The 12288-nt window shown below is 40.3% G+C and overlaps 1 protein-coding gene across 1 annotated transcript in view; it reads right to left on the reverse strand.

Annotated features, from left to right (window-relative positions):
• The window catches only part of sipa1l1 (signal-induced proliferation-associated 1 like 1), a 101806-nt gene that overhangs the window by 37999 nt on the left and 51519 nt on the right, over positions 1-12288 (reverse strand). The gene's annotated exons all lie outside the window — the stretch shown is intronic.

Below are 12288 nucleotides of genomic sequence, written 5' to 3' on the forward strand. Positions count from 1 at the left end.
ACAATCAGTGGTCAATAAAAGTTTTTAAATGAGACCTTTATGCTTTTCTATATTTTCTGTCATATATATACTGTATAATGTTACAATGAAGACTGTTCACATTGAATGTGGCTAAAGTTTGTAAATAATGACAAAAACATTTGCATAAGTAATCCCTTAGAGCAAAAGTCCTGCGTGGTTTGGCATTGATGACATTCTGTGGTCTTATTTTGTCTTTATCCAAGAATAAAGCATGTAAACATGTTCTAGTAGAAACTTTAAATGAGCATAATAGGTCCCCTTTTAATCACTGCTAATAAAATTAATAGTAGAGATTACAGCAATTATGAAGAATTTCACCAGTACACTACAGCTTATGAGATGTTGCAAGGATCGCTGGCTTTAAACTTTTAATCAAACACTGAGATAAAAAGGAAAAATAAAACTTCCGCGGAACATTTAACACTGGCATTGATTTTCTCATTACACAACACAAAGTTCAAGACCTTTGGTTTGTATTCTTTTGAATCAAAAAGTAGAGATGCTGTACCAGAGCTGAAGCTTGATGAAAGGAATGTGCTAATGGTGAACTTTCGCCTGAAGTCTCTACAAAGCAGTCTGCATTGCAACCATGTTAGAAGAGACCTCAATTCAGTCTGAATTTAACAACTCAACTGAAAAAAGTAGTAGACAGAGAGAAAGAGGATAGGTAGAAGGGAAAGGGAAGAGCTGCAGGTGCATCGACAGTGTAACTTAACCGTTCATTGCACAATTTAAAAGTTGGCATACAGCTGTTTCTCTTATCCATGGATCTGATTGGCTCTAAACAAGTCAACAGATCAATTATCCACCCTGCAAGTCACAAACTGCCGCTGAGGAAAAGAGGAACTTATGGAGAGCTCTGCCTGCTCTGCATTCATGGACCCACAAAAAACTCAGAATTTAGAGAGGGGACACAGAATGATACAGAGGGGCATATAAGCATTTAAACGCCCATTTTCTGGCTTCACAGACAGGCCAAAAACCCTGTTAGCAAACACTTGAAAAAGTTACAGTGGTTACTTCTTTTTTATATCACTTACTTATTCAAACTCTATTTCAAACTGTGCACAGACTTTATTTGAACAATGTGCGACTGCTACTTGAACGGATACTGGAGGTATTTTGTGACAGCCTGTTAATGTTTCTTGGTGGCAAAGGGGCCTAAATTAGTGCGTCCGCCCATTTTTCGTATTTCAATTGCTGCCGATTGAAGCTGGAGTCCGTAAATACCTGTGACTACTGCAGATCATTTAACCCAGGAGTGAATGTCAGTTGTAACCATTCCCATTAAATAAAAAAGCCAGATGTTAGCTGCTGTTTGGGAGGTTTGTGCAGTCGGAAACCTAGACTTTGTTCCTGTGGAGTATTTGCATGTCTTTCTGGAAAACTATCTCAACTAAATACCTACGAAAAATTACAAATGCTTCAGGATTTAACTCGTTGCAATCACCATGGTGTTGAGTCTTTCTTGTTTGGATTTTTCTTCATAACTTTAAAGGGACCATGAAAGACTTTGCCTAGCTGTCAAATCCTTGGACAGCTCAGGCAATGTGGAATTTCCTCTGAAGGGCTTAATGTAATACAAAACGAAATGCACAAAAGCAACATCTCAGCAAACAATAAAAAATGATGTGACAGATATTGCCTTCAACAGCTTAGTGATGGAAGAGCTGAGAAAAGACTTCAGTTTATTGGAGTATGTGTTTGTCCATAATAGTGCAATGCCTCTCTGCCAGACCACACTTATATCACCATGGAGAGAAGAACTTGTAAAGTACGTTTCTGAGTGTGTGTGTGTGTGTGCACGCGTGCATGTGTTTGCATGTGCGTGCGTGTATGGGAGAGAGAGAGAGAAAGAGAGAGACCTCAATGTGAGCAGTTACACAAATTTCATTACTGTTGAGTTTTTTCAAATGTAATTATGCTTTAAGCAGCACAAACAGACTGTCAATCACTCCCGTACTCTGAGGTTGTGTCAGGAAAGCAGGGCTTAAAGCAAAAAACATATTCTTGCCTGAAATGTGTTTGGAGGTTAAGAGAAACCTGTATGCTTCCAAACCCTCCATTATCAACTATATTATCACTTGTTAAAACTCAATACACACACAATGAAGCTGGCAGGAGCCACACGTAGCGAGTCTGTAGCCACATTAACAATGCCTGTTCAAAGCGGAAATAATGCGCTGCTATGCCCCCTCGTTATTCTGTATACAGCGTATGATCGTGAAAAGGGAGAATGTAATTATTTCGCCTCTGAGCCCAGAAAGGAGGTAACAGCCCCAAACAAGGTCTGTGTAAAATGTAAAGCCATAAACGTGTGACCATGGATGGAGCGAGTGTGACGTTTCAAAGAAATGTTTTGCACACAACCCACCACTGGAGATTCAAAATGTAGTTGTTGACACTTAGCGGTTAACTCAAGAAGAAAAACAGTGGCTGTTAAGGTCTGCAAACTGGGAAAACAATAATATTCAAGACCTCCTTACCCTCTGAGCAGAGGACAAGATAGGCCGTCATATAACAGCCCCAATAAATGATTGTTATTGACACGTCAGTGCCATTGTTGCTATTCAGAAAGCTTGTGTTTTATGTCACACTAGAGGCCGACACTGTTTTGTACACGTCACACCCATCATGCCTCTTTTGGTTCCACAGAGCCTCAATGCAATGTACAGTATAATGACACACTGCAGCAGAATGACTCCACTGTTGTTTGGTTCTGTACAAAAATGCAAAGGAGGCATGCGGGAGAGACATTGTAGCAGCCCTATAGTGCAACCTCTGAGTAAAAGGGCTTGTGAGCAGATAAAAAAACGCTGCTCCACCTATGTGACATGTCACGTCCATGCCCCGTGTATTTTAGCTGTTAGTGGTGCAGACACTACAAACATCCACAGCTGCCAAGACACCACTAAAGAACCTCGTGATGCAACACATTCAGTGAAACAGCACTTCTTTGGGCACGAGTATCAACATGCAAACAGATGTTCGGGGCATTTCTACATCCATTTAAATGTGGGAGTGGACATGAGGTTTGTGTATGTGCACCCAGTTTTACAATGATTGAAATTTATGACGCCAAGCCATGCTTATGTGCAGCTTCATATCTTGCAGGTCTCTAAGTCTGAATGGGTTCACAAATTTCTGTGTTTGTGGGTAAACAGTTTTAGTGTTGAATCTAATGCATCTGGCTCCTGGAGTCGTAAAATCCAAACCGATTTGAAGTGTGGGTGCATCACAGACGTCCTCTCTAATCTCAAACATGCACACATTACAGAATTAGAAAATAATGGCACATCAGAAACTACAAGATACTGTTAAGATAATCAGAGGAAGCCAGTCATGTGATCGTTCTCACACGATCTCATGGGGAAGCAACAAAATCCTGTGGTTCTTTAAGTATCATTCATGCTCGAGTGTCTTTTCAAAGGTTCTTCAGTAGTCTAAAAGGCTGTTCCACTGCTAACAGCACTTGTACAGGTAGCATGCTCAGCCACAAAACCCAACCAGAGTGCTGACCACAATACACCATGCATTATGTTACTGACGGATGAGACTGACTTTGGAGCTGATCATAAGTGGCTTCTTATTCAAAAAAGAGCAAAATAAAATGAGACAAGCAAGGAAAAAAATATTTTGCTGTTTTTCTGAGTCGCAAAAATGTAAAAAAAAAAAAAAAAAAAAGCTGAAGTCAAAAAGAAGCAACACTGCATTGCCCTCCACTCTGAGTCAATGACACCTCTGAAATCACACTGAAGTATATCCCAAATAACTACCTGCAGAGTGCCTTTCTCCTTCTCCGCTGAGTACTGGGTAGTTCTCTTTAATGAGAGTTTGGAGACAATGAAAAACAGTGAAGGAGAAAGCAAGAGTTGGAGAACAGGGTACGATGGGAGAGGATTATACTGTATGTTAGGTTGGGGGACTGGGAATTGAAACGAATGAATGTGGCGTAGCGTGCCTCTCTGCAGTCGCAGAGGACCAATTACACTGACAGATACTCAGTAACCTTTAGCAGTGTCCAAATGAGGTCCATTCCTGAAGTAAATATGTAGCATCACTGTTCTGCCGGGTTGTCCTCTGGCTCAGTCAGACGGAAACTGTTAACAGAGGGACCTATTTGCATCTTACAGATAATGGTCATGGGGACCACAAGCCAGACAATACCAAACATGAAAGTGTTGTTAAATATCCTACCAAGCATTAGATATTACAGATACAAATCTGCTCATTTACAGAAGAGTGGGTTTAAAAGCCGTTCTCTGCGAACAGAAATTGTCCTATAAAGACTAACTTTGGATGACACTTTTATTTAATTTCAATTATTTATTGGTTCTTTTAAAACAGGGACACTGTACAATAAAAGTATTACAATGGATATAGCTCAAAGCTAATTTTCATCTGATGTCTCTTGTTGGCGCCCGGATGGCCCACAAGTGGACCATTAATTATTAACTGGCATCTTTAATTGGCTGCAAGGGCAACTTGTGGCCCCTCCTCCGGAAGGAGCAAAGCTATAGGACAAGTAGCGGTGTAAAGTTTTGGTGCAAGGTTAAGAATAAGAATAAGTCAAATAAGTATGACGAATAACAGATACCGATGGCAGCCAAGACGGAAACAGAGCGTAGCAGGATATCAAGCAACTGCTATCATGCTATAAAATTACATATACTGTCATAGATTTGGGGCATATTGAACATTAATAGGGCGGTACGGTGGCGTCATGGTTAGTACTGATGCCTCACAGCAAGAGGGTATCTGGTTCAAAACCTGGGTTTGAACGGGGTTCAGTCCGTGGGCGGGGGCCCTTCTGTGTGGAGTTTGCATGTTCTCCCCGTGTCCGCGTGGGTTCTCTCTGGGGTCTCCGGCTTCCTGCCACAGTCCAAAGACATGCAGCTCAGGTTGATTGGTTACTCTAAATCGCCCTTAGGTGTGACTGTGAGCGTGAAAGGTTGTCTGTCTATATGTGTCGGCCCTGCAATAGTCTGGCGACCTGTCCAGGGTGTACCTCGCCTTCCGCCCAATTACAGCGGGGATTGGCTCCAGCCCCCCCACAACCCTTACGAGGACAAGCGGTTACAGACAATGAATGACTGAATGAATGCACATTAATATTATTGATATCAATCCATTCATTTTTTTTTACTTTTAGACAGTTTTTTTGTTGAATTTGACACTTCAATTGAGCTGCTGTGCACTGGCTACGAGACTCTAGACTTTGCTAACAACTAATTAAAAATTAATGAATTGACGTGAATGACCTCTCAACCCAAATACACAGCTTTTTCCTGAAACCTTTTGATGAATTTATGATTGCACATCAGTTCATTTTAATGTAGTTATAAGAAACTGTGTGAGGGATAAACGTACCCAGAAAGACAATGACAAATAAATGATAAGATTTATTAACTAATTCACTAACGAGTACAAGGTCATGAAGGGGGCTGTTATTTTCACGCAGGTGATTTAAAATTTAGCTATAGCTATGCTAACGCTTAATTAAAATGTTCCTGGCTGCTACAGACGAAGGTTGTTGACAAGCAGCACAGGTGTGCCAGTGCGGGCACAGTGCGACTGTGAATCTGCTCCAATGCACAGTGAGTCACACACACCTGAAAATTACAGAGCAGACAAGCCGACTGACTAACTGACTGAAATGAGGCCAGTGCTGAACAATGAAAGGAGGAAAGGAGACAGTCATAGAAAGACTCTTGAAAAGAGAGGGCACAAAAAAGTTGAGTAGAAGATTCTGTATGTGTGTGGTGAGTGTGTGTGTGTGTGTGTGTGTGTGTGTGTGTGTGTGTGTGTGTGTGTGTGTGTGTCCGAGAGTGTAGCTCAGGTGCAAAGACCGACACCCTACGTCCTCCATTTCTTCTCTCCATTCTCAGAAATGCTGCAATTTGGAGCTGGTTAATCGCAGATTGAATGAGGGCTCAGTATTCATTAATCAGCCTCTATTGTAGTTTAAGAAAAAGGATAGTTTTTCCAGGATGTTGTTTAGCGAAGATCACCACCTTGCAATCACAGAGCAGCTCGTTCATGACAGAAGTACGGAGGCAGGGGAAAAACACAGGGGAAAAATTAAAAAAAAAAAAAAAAAAAACAACAGAAAAAAGAAATAAAAAACACAATTCTATTAGCTAGGTTAAATTCTGCTTTTCTTTATATTACCTTTGAGAACCATACACCTGTTTCCCTTGACACACATCATTACCACACCGACTGGTGAGTCAAGTCAAGTCACATCATGTTTCATGTGAATCCAGACAACACGCACAACCAAAAGAGTTTAAGACCCAGCCCAAGCTCTCTGAGAAGACAAGGAGGGGGAACTAAGAGCCTTTAGACGAAAAGAAAATAAAGGGAGAAACTTCTCAGGAGGAAATTCAAAAAGAGACCCCCTTTCTTAGATGGCTGGGGTGTAATAGAAGCCGTATGTGGGAAAATAGCAATTACAAAAAAAACTGAAAAGACGACACACTGGCACAACTTTGACAGCATGTCCTCTAAAACACCTGCTGCCAAGATGCTGCAAGGCATAGGTGTGACCGCTGAGGCAAAACACTATATGTGTGTGCACATGCATTTGTTCACGAGTGGGTGTAGAGCCACCGCAGGTAACACAAAGAGCCTCAGGAACAAAAAAAACATGGACAAATTCCAGATCATGACTCAGGCATTCAGTGTGTCTCTTTCTCCGTCTCTCACACTAACACACTCAAACAAAGGACCCAGATGATGAAAAGTGTTGCATCACATTATTATTTTCTCACCATCATCTTTCCCAGGCTCAATGCCATTAGTGTCTCAGTTTTTGGTCTGTTTAAACTTTGTATGAAAAGCCTAAAACTCTTCAGTCATGTTTAAATTTCATTGAATATAAGCTGCCAACTAGAATAGGGAGAGATTAATGTCACCAATTCAGTATCTGACCAGATGTCTTCCCTTTTGTTCCTGAGTTATGATGTTGAGTGATGGCCATAAAAGTGTTTTTGTAGAACATTACACTCTTTGGATGTAAAATGTCAGCCCTTCATCTCTGTATCCTATTAGACATTTCTGTGAGGTTTGTGACTTCTTGATTTATGGGCAAAAACGTGTTTTTTGAGGTCACAGTGACCTTGCCCTTTTACCCGCGATCACTAAATTCTAATCTGTTTAGCCTTGAGTGACGTTTGTGCCAAATTTTGGGAAACTCGCTCAAGGTCCTTTGAACAACAAATTCTAATAACATCATCCTTGAGTTCAAGTGGATGTCGGTGCCAAATTTAAAGAAATATCCTCATGGCGTTCTTGAAATATGACATTCACAATATGAGACCTGAGTGGACGTTGATGCCAAATTTGAAGCAATGACCTCAAGGCATTTTTAAGAAATGCATTCACAATAATGGGACAGACGCACAGACAGAAAAACGGACAGGCGGACAACCTTAAAAAACATAATGGTTCCTGCCATGGCTATTGCCAGTGCGGAGGTACAAAAAAGTTTAAAAGTAGTAATGATAGTTACAAATGTTCTCTGGGATTTGTTCACAAAGACATCAGCAATGACTGCTCTGTATCAGCGATGTCCCCAAAACAAACATTTTAGATGAGCTGCAGGTGTTTCAAACCTCTCGTGTGTCAAAATGTAATAGTGGCCTAGTGTTCGTAAATTCTGCACAGCCATTTGAAAGCCAAACAGCTTTTCATCTCAGCTTGTCAGAGTGTAGATGAGGAAATGGCAGGCCAAGACACAGAGGGAAGATAAGGAGTGAGAAAAAAAAAATAAATCAAACATTATTCTCTTTGAAAGTTGCCAGGCAGCAGGCAGTCCAATGTGTTGGTGTTTCAGCTCAGAGCATTTCAAAGTGAAATTGTAATTGTGTGGAAAGATAAACGTGCTCTGCTGTTTTTTTCTCCCGCTGCAGAGCTCGGCAGCGGGGTGGGGTCTCCTCTTCGGCTCACTGAAATGTGAAAGGGGCTTTTTGGGTGCTCTGAAGTCTGCCGATGTTGTCTTTTTCTCTCGAGTGTGAAATTGCAAAGGTGTTCTACGGCGTTCTCTCCCCTATCTCCGGCTATCACAGAATGGCAATAGAGGCAGAGAAAGGAGATGAGCATAGAAATTTGATCGAGTGATGAGGTGTGTGTGCGTGCATGTGTGTGTATGGGGGGGGGTCTGGCATTTGTTTTTTAAAGATCTTTATCAACACTTTTCACTTTTGTAATATATGTCATTTTTTCCATTGAAACACATGTTGATACATCCTTAATATATTGCTTTATACTTGGTTTGTTCACACCTTTCCATCCTTGCTTTCATGACACAAGAGGACACAAGTCTATTAACATACGGTCTCTCTTCTTGGTGATAAAATCACCTGGCTTACCCAAGATAAACAACTTTGGCCCACACAGGATTTTCAGTTTTGCTATCTGGCTGTGAAGGACCAGATTTAGGGCAGTGATATAATGATATGATATAAACTCTGTCTTTCTGGCCTGTCTTATGATTATTCTGTCTGTTTTCACGTGAAGCAGTCTGTGTTTATCATGCCCTGTATGAGTGTTTGATTAAGTCAATGCAAATTACATTCTTTAACAATAAAAAGTAAATGGCAACCCCTTAAATTTCCTTTGCATTTTATTGTTTTTCATTGTTTATGTTTTAAATCATCAAATCGTTTCCATTTTATTACGTACACCTAGTCAGAACTAGTGAAGTCTGATACAACAGCCTTGTAATAAACCTCAGCTTCATGCAGATTAAGAGCTGTTTGTGTTGATACAACTTTATGTTTTTTTTGGAGGCTGTAGTTTGTGGTGATGTAGAATTTTATTGCTTTAGACCGAGAAGTGTTTGTAATATTTTGTCCACCCCCTTCAGTGTGAGTGCAGACTACGTTCATTGAAAATAGATCCTATAATAAGGGTCTAAAATATCAAAAAAGAAGGAAAAAAAACCAGGGTCTTCCATATATAGAATTTTTGTTAAATATATCTGCCCTGACCTAAAAACATCTTTTTTTTCCTAGCTTGAGAACACACAGTTTTCAATGCTTTTACGTGCCGCATGTCACTGAACTTGTTAGCAAACACGCCTCACACCATCCCTCTGGATTAACAGCTATGATGAAGCCCTTTCCTATGGGGACAAGAGCAGATAGGAGTGATAGGAAATGGTGGGGGGAAACATTACAAGGATTCAGAGGACAATGACTAAGACTAAGTGCCACTTTGTTTTTAGGTCCACAGTGCAACAATGGCACAAATAGCTATGGCCTTCCGACACCAACTATGGCAAGCATGCGTGTGTCATGTTTGTTCACGCAGCAAAACAGCTGAAAAAGATTGGCTTTATATACAAGCACATCAAGAATATACACAGGGAGAGGTACTTTACCTCAACATCACACGATGACTGCTTCTTCTGCTCAGCAATGCAGTTTATTCAAAGCCACAAACCATTTCCACAGCAAGACAACAATACCTGTTTCACCCTCACGCACATGACGCAACACACATTTCCTCGCCTTCCTCTGACTGTGTCTCAAGGGTCCAACACTCGGTTTCCCCTCCTCTGTACCTCCATGATGCAATGAGATGTTTTTATAGTCATGACACATCTACATTCCTTTATCAGGTTTAAACAAATACATTCACAGTGACATTGAAGAACATGTGAAATGTTTTTTACTAGGGCTGAAAGAATTTCACAACAACTTCAAGTAACTTGATTACTAAAACTAGCTTTGTCCGTTCAATGTGAAGACACACTGTGCTTCACATGGATGATTATTACTGTTACACAACATGCTTGTTCTGTGGACAGGCGACATAATTTGATGCTGCAGAAATGCTAATTGAGGGAAAAAAGAGAAGAGAGCAAGGGGTGAGTAAAAGAAATAGGTAAGCGAAAAAAGCATAGTGTCTGAAGTTTGCCATCATTATAAGCTGAAACAAAATGAAAACTCTGTAACTTAGTGTGTCTACTGTAAAACTGAACTAGCCTACCGCGATAACACAACATCAATGCTTCACCATCTAAACAAAAAGCATCCCGTCCATGGAACGAACCAGACACAAGTATGATTAACGTACGCAATTAAAGAATAACTCAACTCCCAAACAACTTTTTTCAGTTGAAAAGTGGATTATGGTTAGTGGAATATGGTTATTTAGTAGTGTTTTTGATTGATTCTCGGCCAACTCTTGACATTTGAGAGCTAAGTATTAAAATTCTGTATATTGTCTTTAAAATATGCCTAGTGACTGCTCTCTAAAGGTTGAAACCTGGTTACTGCAATCGCCCCCCGTCCCGTCGCCGCCCTCTCACCAACTGACTACTTTATGTGTATGTAGGGGGCAGGGAGATGCAGTGAATCAAGAGGCTGCACAATTGGATGACGATGATGATGATGGGTGTGTCTTAGCCCCCCACCTACCCCTGCCCATTTTTGAGACTTTTTTCACATTTCGGGAAGAAGGCATTCAAGCAAATAGTGTAGTTAGTTACTCTATAACATCAGTCAAATATAACTGGGTGCTGGGGTTTGCACTCGCTGTATTCAAGTTGCTAGAGCTGCTAACTGAAGGTCCACATCTGCAGCTGGTATCTGCTCTCCTCCTGGCTAGTAGTCTCTAAACAACGGGGAGTGAGGAGGCATGCAATTGTTATGACAATCTCACACATGCACACACACAGGCGACATGTCTATTTTCTTTTTTAAATATTTACTGTTACTCATTAAAGAAAGATGGTCTTTTCATAAAACTCAGATGTCATTGCAGAAGAAAGGTACAAATACTTTTGAAATTGTTGCTACATGACCAGAGAAAACAGAGGAAAAGGACTGGGGTTTAGGCCTTTGCTCAAAAGGTCAAACAGCAGATCAATAATCGACCAATTGAGGTACAGTATTGTGAAATTGTCTGTATGCCACAATGGCAGCCGGCTGGTAACAACTGATCTCCTATCACAGTAATACTGTAAGCTAAAGCATGTTTCTGACACCATTTCAGGTAAGAAATATGCAACTCAGTGACAGAATCTTGGTTTGTATTAGATCAATGTTGCTTAGTTTTACTATTTTATTTCAGTTTTCTGTTTTCACTTTGCAGGAAGCAGTATGGCATCCACTTCCTGTTCACAACCTCTCGCTATTACAGCTAAACGCAGCATTAAAATATGTTTCTGAAAACTACACTAAAAAGTAAAAATAGATATAATAAATAGTTAGAGCAATACCATTATCTTTGTTTATAATTAATCAGCTCTACCTACTTTTTGATCGGAGCCTGATTTGAGTTTGAGACAGAGTAGTATAGCCTAAGAGCCATATACTTCCCCCTTTGTCATGATACAAAGCTGGTTGAAAATTGGCAAAGTATTTCTTTAAAGAAGAAAAATCATTTCTCATCCAATTAATTAGTAAATGCATGGAACATTTTGTAGAATATGTGATTACAAAAGAAAAAAAATCAATAGCTTTTGCCTTATTGTTTTATTCTGGCAGAACACCCTGATGACATGAGCTAGACATTCTGTTTCTCTCTCTGTATCAGTCTGGACTCGCTGCCACTTTTCAGAAACACTTTTCAGAGCACAAAAATCCAGCCAGGCTAATCAGGGATCCCCACTGTAGCTGGAAACATAGGCAGCCAATTAAGGACTGCATTATAGGTAATTTCGTAGCATGCAGGCTTCTGCTTGCAGAACCGTAATGGCTCTGTTGGTGATGAAGAAAATGTTCCCTGGTACAAATTCGTGTTCATTGTTGTTTTGCCAACAAGTGTTGTCGACGAGGATCACATCACATACAAGTGGTATATATAAATAAATTGCATTTTTTTTAGACCATTACTGTCTAACTGACGACATATTTGTGTAGTGGAGGCTAGTAATGATGTCAGAATTGGCTGAAGGAGTTGTCTGTCAAAGTGAACACTCCCGCCAACTGAAAGTTTTGGGTGGCAGAGAGTCCAGACTAATACAAAGAGAGAGACATTACATTGAGCACACATTATCAGGATGGTTTTACCAGGCTATTATTAAGTACCAACTACAGTTTTAATTCATAAGAAGTAAATACAACAGTTTGACTCAATAACAGGGTACCTGTCTGGCATTCAATCCAATAAGCACACATTACATACCATTTTTGTGGAGCAAGGCTCAGCTTTTGTTGCTAAAGAGTTTTGTCATTTTGATACTGATATTTGTTCCTGTTATTCTGGCAATGCTAGTTCAACTCAATTAAACTCTTAAGTACTGTGGATTCATAT

This window comes from Plectropomus leopardus, chromosome 16 (assembly GCF_008729295.1).
Source record: "Plectropomus leopardus isolate mb chromosome 16, YSFRI_Pleo_2.0, whole genome shotgun sequence".
Classification (NCBI taxonomy): domain Eukaryota; kingdom Metazoa; phylum Chordata; class Actinopteri; order Perciformes; family Serranidae; genus Plectropomus; species Plectropomus leopardus.